We start from the raw sequence: 6,979 nt of genomic DNA on the forward strand, positions 1-6,979 counted from the left end.
ATCTGTTGGTTGATCTTGCTGATCTTCCACGGAGATTCCATTTTGTTATGTGAATATATTGCCGGTTTACTATGAGCTAGGAAAGGCCCCTGAGTGAACAGGTGGTGAGCGTTCTAGTTGCCAATGATGCCATAAGTACACCGATGACTGAATGATTGGAAATATGGATTCAACCACAGTTTTGAGGATTGTGATCAGTGACATAATGGTTTCATTAAAGGATTGTAAAGTTAGCTGATGTTGAGAAAAATGCAATTTTATATTGGGTGTGTAAGTGGTGTGACTAGTTTTATGTTTGCATGAATTTCAAATCCCTAGAGAACCTAGAGACATAGGCAGCCTTGCAGCCATACTGTCCACTTCTGTGCAAGTGCCATTGGGACAACTGCTACGCAGTTTACCAATATTATGGGCAGACATAAAGGAATGGGTAGAAGGTGGAATAAGGCCAACCGACACTATAGAGGGTGTTCTGTCACCTCTGGCAGAAAGAACCTTAAAACACACAAGGGAAAGAACAACGGGAGTCATCAAGATACCGGTTAATCGATTGGGGCGTTATTATGAAAGTGACAACACTAACGCTACAATCTCAATTCATCCATAATGGGTATAAGGAACTAGCTATCCTGGATGGAGGGGCGGGGGTTAGCATCATCACAAAATGATGTTAGAAAAATTGGGGGAAACACGACCTTAAAAGAGCAGATCTGATTTGTTAAAACGGTAGATGGAACATCTTCAAGGCCCATTGAGCTTTTAGAGAATGTGAGACTCAAACTCTTTACGTTTCGCTAGCATCCTACATTTGTAGTAATGGAATTTCTACGCCGACCAAACTTATATGACATAATATTGGGGAGACCCTTCATGAGGAAATCCAAATTGGTGCACGATTGGGCATTAGACCATGTGTATGTGCGTAGGGATTTACAAATTCTAAAGATAGATTTCATGAGTGGTAATGCATGGTGTGGAGTGGAAAAAAGAACAGGAAACAGGCCTCTATAGCTTCCCACTCCCTCCCCCCCGTAATGATTAGGTCATCTACATAGCTGGTATCCCAAGATCCTCATCAAGGCTCATCTCTGAGCCACTAGACTCTCCATCAACATGAGAATGCCCTGCAAAAATGTCAGGCATACATCCATACATCCATTTCCACATCCACATTCATACATCTACATCCACATCCACATCCATACATCCACATTCATACATCCACATCCACATTCATACATCCACACTTCCATTTTCACATCCACACATCCACATTCACATCTACATCCATACATCCATTTTCACATCCACATTCATACATCCACATCCACATCCACATCCATACATCGACATTCATACATCCACATCCACATCCACATCCACATCCATACATTCACATTCATACATCCACATCCATACATCCACATCCACACATCCACATCCATACATCCACAGGCCACAATACAAGGCATTCAAGAAGTCTATTCAGGCTTAGGAAAACATTCCCAATTTCACAGATTTGGTGTATAGGCTATGCAAAAATGCGTGTTGCCCATAGAGCACCCCGACGAGGGTTTATATAACTGTGGGGTACGAGTACGGGTGCTGCGCAAAACAAGAACGAAAGGATAGTGTACCAGCAAAGGCTGTAGATCAGTGGCCTGCATGGGTCTAGGGGAAAGGTACGGTGTCGGTTAACAGGGAAAGGAGCGGTATGCATGTACCTTATCTAGGCAGGGGCAGCATGGGTGTCCACGTAGTGGTACATGTGGACCACACAGTGGGCGACCGTCCTTTGGTTCTTGTGCGGCCATCATACGGGCACCTTGGTAAGTGTGTACGGTTCAAATTTTGGGGTAGGGTCCCCAAATTTGGGATGCCGACCTCGATTTGTATGCCGGACCGCCCCGGGGGGCGATTTTTTTTTTGTCCGGGAGGTTCTCCTGGTCGTTGGGGTTCAGACCGTTTGTCAATCGGATGCCTAGTCGTACATTTATTAAGGTTTAAAGGTCGTCGCTTTTTAACTAAAAAAAATGACTGAAATTTACGTATAAGCTTGATCTGGTGTCCGTTTTGGATGCTATAAAATCCTATATTAGGGTAAAATCACACACAAATTCCAAATTTGGGCAAGGAATTTGAAGATTCTAAGTAGAAATGACTCATTTAATAAAACCATTCATTTTTATACCATAAAAACTCTATTACATGGACATTTCTTTATTAGTAGATGGGTATGTTACATCCTTCCCCCCTTAAAGAAATCGAGATGTCCTCATCTCGTCATCATGAATTAGGGATAATCCTTTAAGAGTGTAGCTTCATCTTCCCAAGTTGCATCCTCGTCAGGGTAATCTTTCCACTGTACTAGATGTTCTACAAGAGTTCTATTTCAGAGTTACCTTTCCCTAGAATCTATGATGCTACTGGGCTGTAATTCAAGGACTCCTTGAGTAGGGATTACAACTTGTTCATCATCAAGAATATGATCGAGACTGGGTACATAAGGTTTTAACAAACTTACATGAAATACATTGTGGACTTTGATATGGGCTGGGAGTTGGAGTTTATAGGCACTTTTACCTAGACACTTGATAACTGTATAGGGGCCACAATACCTAGGGCTGAGCTTCTTATATTTCCCAAGTGATAGAGAACTTTGTTTGGGTCATACTCATAGAAGAACTTTGTCTCCTTCCTTGAAGATCCTTTCAGACCTCTTGTGTCAGCATAGTGTTTTTGTCGATCTTGGGCAGCTTTAATATCCTTTTGGATTGCCTTGGTTTCTTCCTCCATCTTTTCGAGCATTTTCCTGGATGCCTCATCTCTTATGGTCGGATCAGAGAAATTTAGAGGAGACAAGCATTCTTGCCCATAGAGTGCTTTGAATGGTGACATTCCTATGCTTTGATGAGATAAGATGCATTGTAGGCAAATTCTACCAGAGGAAGGTATTGAATCCACCTTCTTGGTTCCCATCCACAATATGCTCTGAGAATGTCTTCAATTACTTAATTGACTCTCTCAGTCTGGCCATTGGTCTCTGGATGATAAGCTGTGCTAAAGCAAAGTTGAGTTCCCAGGGCTTGAAATAAGGACTGCCAGAACTTTGAAGTGAAGTCAGAATCTCGGTCACTTACTATCCTTTTTGGGAGACCATGAAGTTTGAGGACTTCCTTGATGAATATTCGAGTAACATCAAAAGCTTTGAAGGTCTTCTTTGCTGGTATAAGGTTAGCTACTTTGGTCAGTAAGTCCACTACTACCAGAATGGAGTCATATCCTCCTTGAACAGTGGGGAGACTTGTGACAAAATCCATACTAATTCACTCCCACTTCATTTGGGGAATATCCAAGGGTTGAAGTTTCCTAGGCATCTTGACCCTTTCAGCTTTGATCTTTGGGTATGAGAGACATTGCTTCAAGTACCGAAGGACATCATTTTTCAAGCCTGCCTAATGAAAGCTCCTTCTTACGGCATTTAATGTTTTTGCATAGTGTGGGTGTCCTGCACAGCAGGACTATCATGAGCTTCATGGAGGATTAGTTTCTTTAAAGCAGGATCCTTAGGGATACATAGCCTGTGATTGAAGTAGAGGCTTCCTGACGTGAACTAGCCAGACGGTTCACGACGTGAAACAGCTTATACCCTTATGCATGCAAATATTGATACCCTACAGATTCCTATATGCTCAAACATTCCAAAGCCACACATTATGCATTCAGAGGAGTAGAATTGTATACGTGAAATGAATGAACATGTTTCATGGCATGAAAAGCATACCCTTTTACCTTGTACTCAGTTGCTTGGAGCTGTGTACCCCTCATCATCCTCCTTCTTTTATTTCACATGAACCATTGTTGTACTTTGGGGCCTATGGGCATGTGTTGTTGCAACCGCATAAGTTCTGAGTGAAAACTTATGACTTTTCCTTCCATCTAGTGGAGGAGTACATCCATGGAATCCTGATGAATCTGTTTTGTTTCCTATGCATGTGAGTGCACGTCTTCTTCACCCTGGCCCCCAACTTGGTTCAGCTTTTCCTCCTTGGTGGATGACATTGGCAGTGTCAAACTCCCTTGTTTACTTGGTTGAAATGGTTTCTTTCTCCAGACCAATTTTGGTCCTTCCTTCGCACTTGATTTAGCTGGGACTTGGTCCTGTCTGTGCTTATGGCTCTCTTCTATTCTTCTGGAGGTACATGCGGAATGAGGTTTGGTTTTTGGTACCCATACCGTTTTATTTCCTTGATAATAGCCCTGTGCTGCTAGTAAGTCTTTTCGGACCCACTGCTATTGAATGTTGAGTTATGTGTGGGCTTGCTTGGAATACAGCTTCTTGTCCTTGGTTTGATTTCTTTGTCTCTTGCTTGTAGCATGCCTTTTTTTCCTGGATATCCACGAGGTTTTGTCCATCTCATAGTATCCTTAGGCTTGAAACTAGGCTTTGGGAACCCATTGTTTTTTGCCTTGATACTTTTGCTGCCGTTTTGTGGTTCTTTAGAATGGGGATGAGGTTTTGACCTGGATGTTTGTTCGGTTGATTCCTCTGCTTCTCTTGGCATTGGCGGTTCCATGTCACATGTCACTACCTATTTTTCTTTATTTAATGGACTCCATAATGGGTCTCCTTGCACCGTTGAGTTGTACGGTCCTTTTTTCCCATTGGATATGATAGTTACTGGGGAAAATCCAAGATCGTCCAAGAATCATGTCCTCTTCCATGGATCCTACAAGCATAACAAATACCTTTCCAACCAAGGGAATAATTCTGACATAGATATTAACATTCAAAAATCCCTTTTCGTAGTTTGATAAATGCACACTGCAAACCTGTGCATCACTGGCCTTGAGGTGGGGTTTGTTTAAAGCTACCCATGTTTCATAGGAGATCAAGTTTTGACTTGATCCCATATCAATCAATGTAATGCTCTTAGTGTGACTATTTTTCATAGAGACTTTTATATTGAGGCGTGCAAGCTCAATGTCTAGGTCATCCTCGAGGTGGGGTTTGTCTAGAGCTACACATGTTTCATAGGAGATCAAGTTACAATTTGATCCCGTTAAAATCAATCAATGCAATGCCCTTAGTGTGACTATTCTTTGTAGAGACTTTTACATTGAGGCATGCAAGCTCAATGTCCAGGTCATCCTCGTTAAGCAAGGTGAGTGAAGCCATGTCCCTTGGAGTTTTTGTTTTGCTTTAGCTTCCCCTTGCCTTGGCTTCCACTTGAGATTATCTAATTTTTTCCTTGACTAGATCTTTCTTCTATTTCAGAAGATGCTCTTGGGCGAGCATTTCGTGGGGTAGGGGTCCGCAACACTTTTCCCATTCATGTATCCTTCCATTTATACCCCCTCAATCATTTCAATTCATACTGACCCTTGAGGGGTGATTTCGGACACTCTAAAAGGTCCTAACTCTTTGTATTTTAATTTCTTTTTGTTGGTGCTTCCAACACCATGCATGAGGATGAGGTCCCCCATTTCCAGTTCTTTGTGTTTCAAGTTATAGTCAAACCAGTGTTTTCTACGTAGTTTTCGACCATAAGCCCATGCGATGCAATCAGCCAAGTTTCATGGAGTTTCTCTAAGTCAACCAGCCTCTCAGTGAGGCTAACACATTTGATGGAGATGCAAGTAACTCTCCGCATTTTAGTTCATAAAATGTCCAAATAAGGTTGATTCAATGGAGATGCAAGTAACTCTCAGTGTTTTAGTTCAAACAATGTCTAGATCAGGTTGATTCGATGTCGTATCTTGCTTCTACTCGTCATCACAGCACTGGTTTTATCTTTAATAGCATCTAGAGTAGATAGTTGCATTCCTCAGTGAATATTCTTAAGTTGATGAGCCTAGATAAGTGCCTATATAGAGATGGAAGTCTATGTGGCATCAAGGTCGGTCGGAGATGCGTGCATTCACCGGTTGATTTGGAGGGGTGTGGTGAGTCACACCCATGCATAGACCTAGGCTTTACTGATTTGATTTGAATTTACAAAACTAGTCCGGATCAACCATGGTTTCATTACGAAGAAAACATTCAATTCGCTTTTCTTCTTAAAGCAGGCATACGGCTTTGTTGACATTTGCATTTTGAAATCTCGATCAACATCAATATGCTGAACCTTGAGTTGCTCTCGAACTTGGAGACTACTAGCAACATCATCACATTCCCCCCCTTGTCTGAAGGGAGAGAGTAAATAAATCATATTATAAAGAGCTATATGACTGGCTTGTAAAACTATAAAGTGGATGATGGCAACAAGATGGCTCTGGAGATAACCAATTGCAGCTTCAATGGTGATGGTTGCATATGAAGCCCACAGTAGAACTTGGAGTTGAACATCATCAGGATTATTAGTTGGGATGGTACCTTGGTGCCCTTTGCCATTTATTTGAGAAAAATCTTCATTGTTGTTGTGAGACCCCTGGATCTACAGATCAATTCGAAGGGTCTCAAACTCAGTTTCCGATTTGGCGGGAGGTTTTTGAGAGCATTTTTCTAAACTAGTCATGCCTTCTTTCCTCGTAAACTGGCAAAAGAGTTTGGTCTTGGTCATAGTCTGATTCACGGGATTCGAGTTTGATAAGATTTTTCCTGAACTTAACTTTCTCGAAAAGGTTTAGTATTTCAGTTACCATTTTATCGAATTTCTTTCTTTGAATAATACACTAAATTGATTTCTAATTTAGTTACGAATTTCAATGAAGAATAAAATGATCATTTATTTGAATATTTTAATCTCGATAGATTTTTTTGAATTTTCCATTTACAAACCGTGAGAATATAAAATGAAAGAATTTTCTCTCTTAAAGTATTTAATTATTCATTTACTCAATACTCATAGAATTTGAACATAGACTTGGAGAGAATTCAGATTTTGATTTAAAAATTATTTATGCATCTATTTATGCATAAAATCAACTTCAATGGGAATAACACTTTTATATAAAAGAAAATTCTTTTATGCATAAA

Source organism: Cibotium barometz, chromosome 30 (genome assembly GCF_041138505.1).
Source record: "Cibotium barometz isolate CiBa-2024 chromosome 30, ASM4113850v1, whole genome shotgun sequence".
Lineage (NCBI taxonomy): Eukaryota > Viridiplantae > Streptophyta > Polypodiopsida > Cyatheales > Cibotiaceae > Cibotium > Cibotium barometz.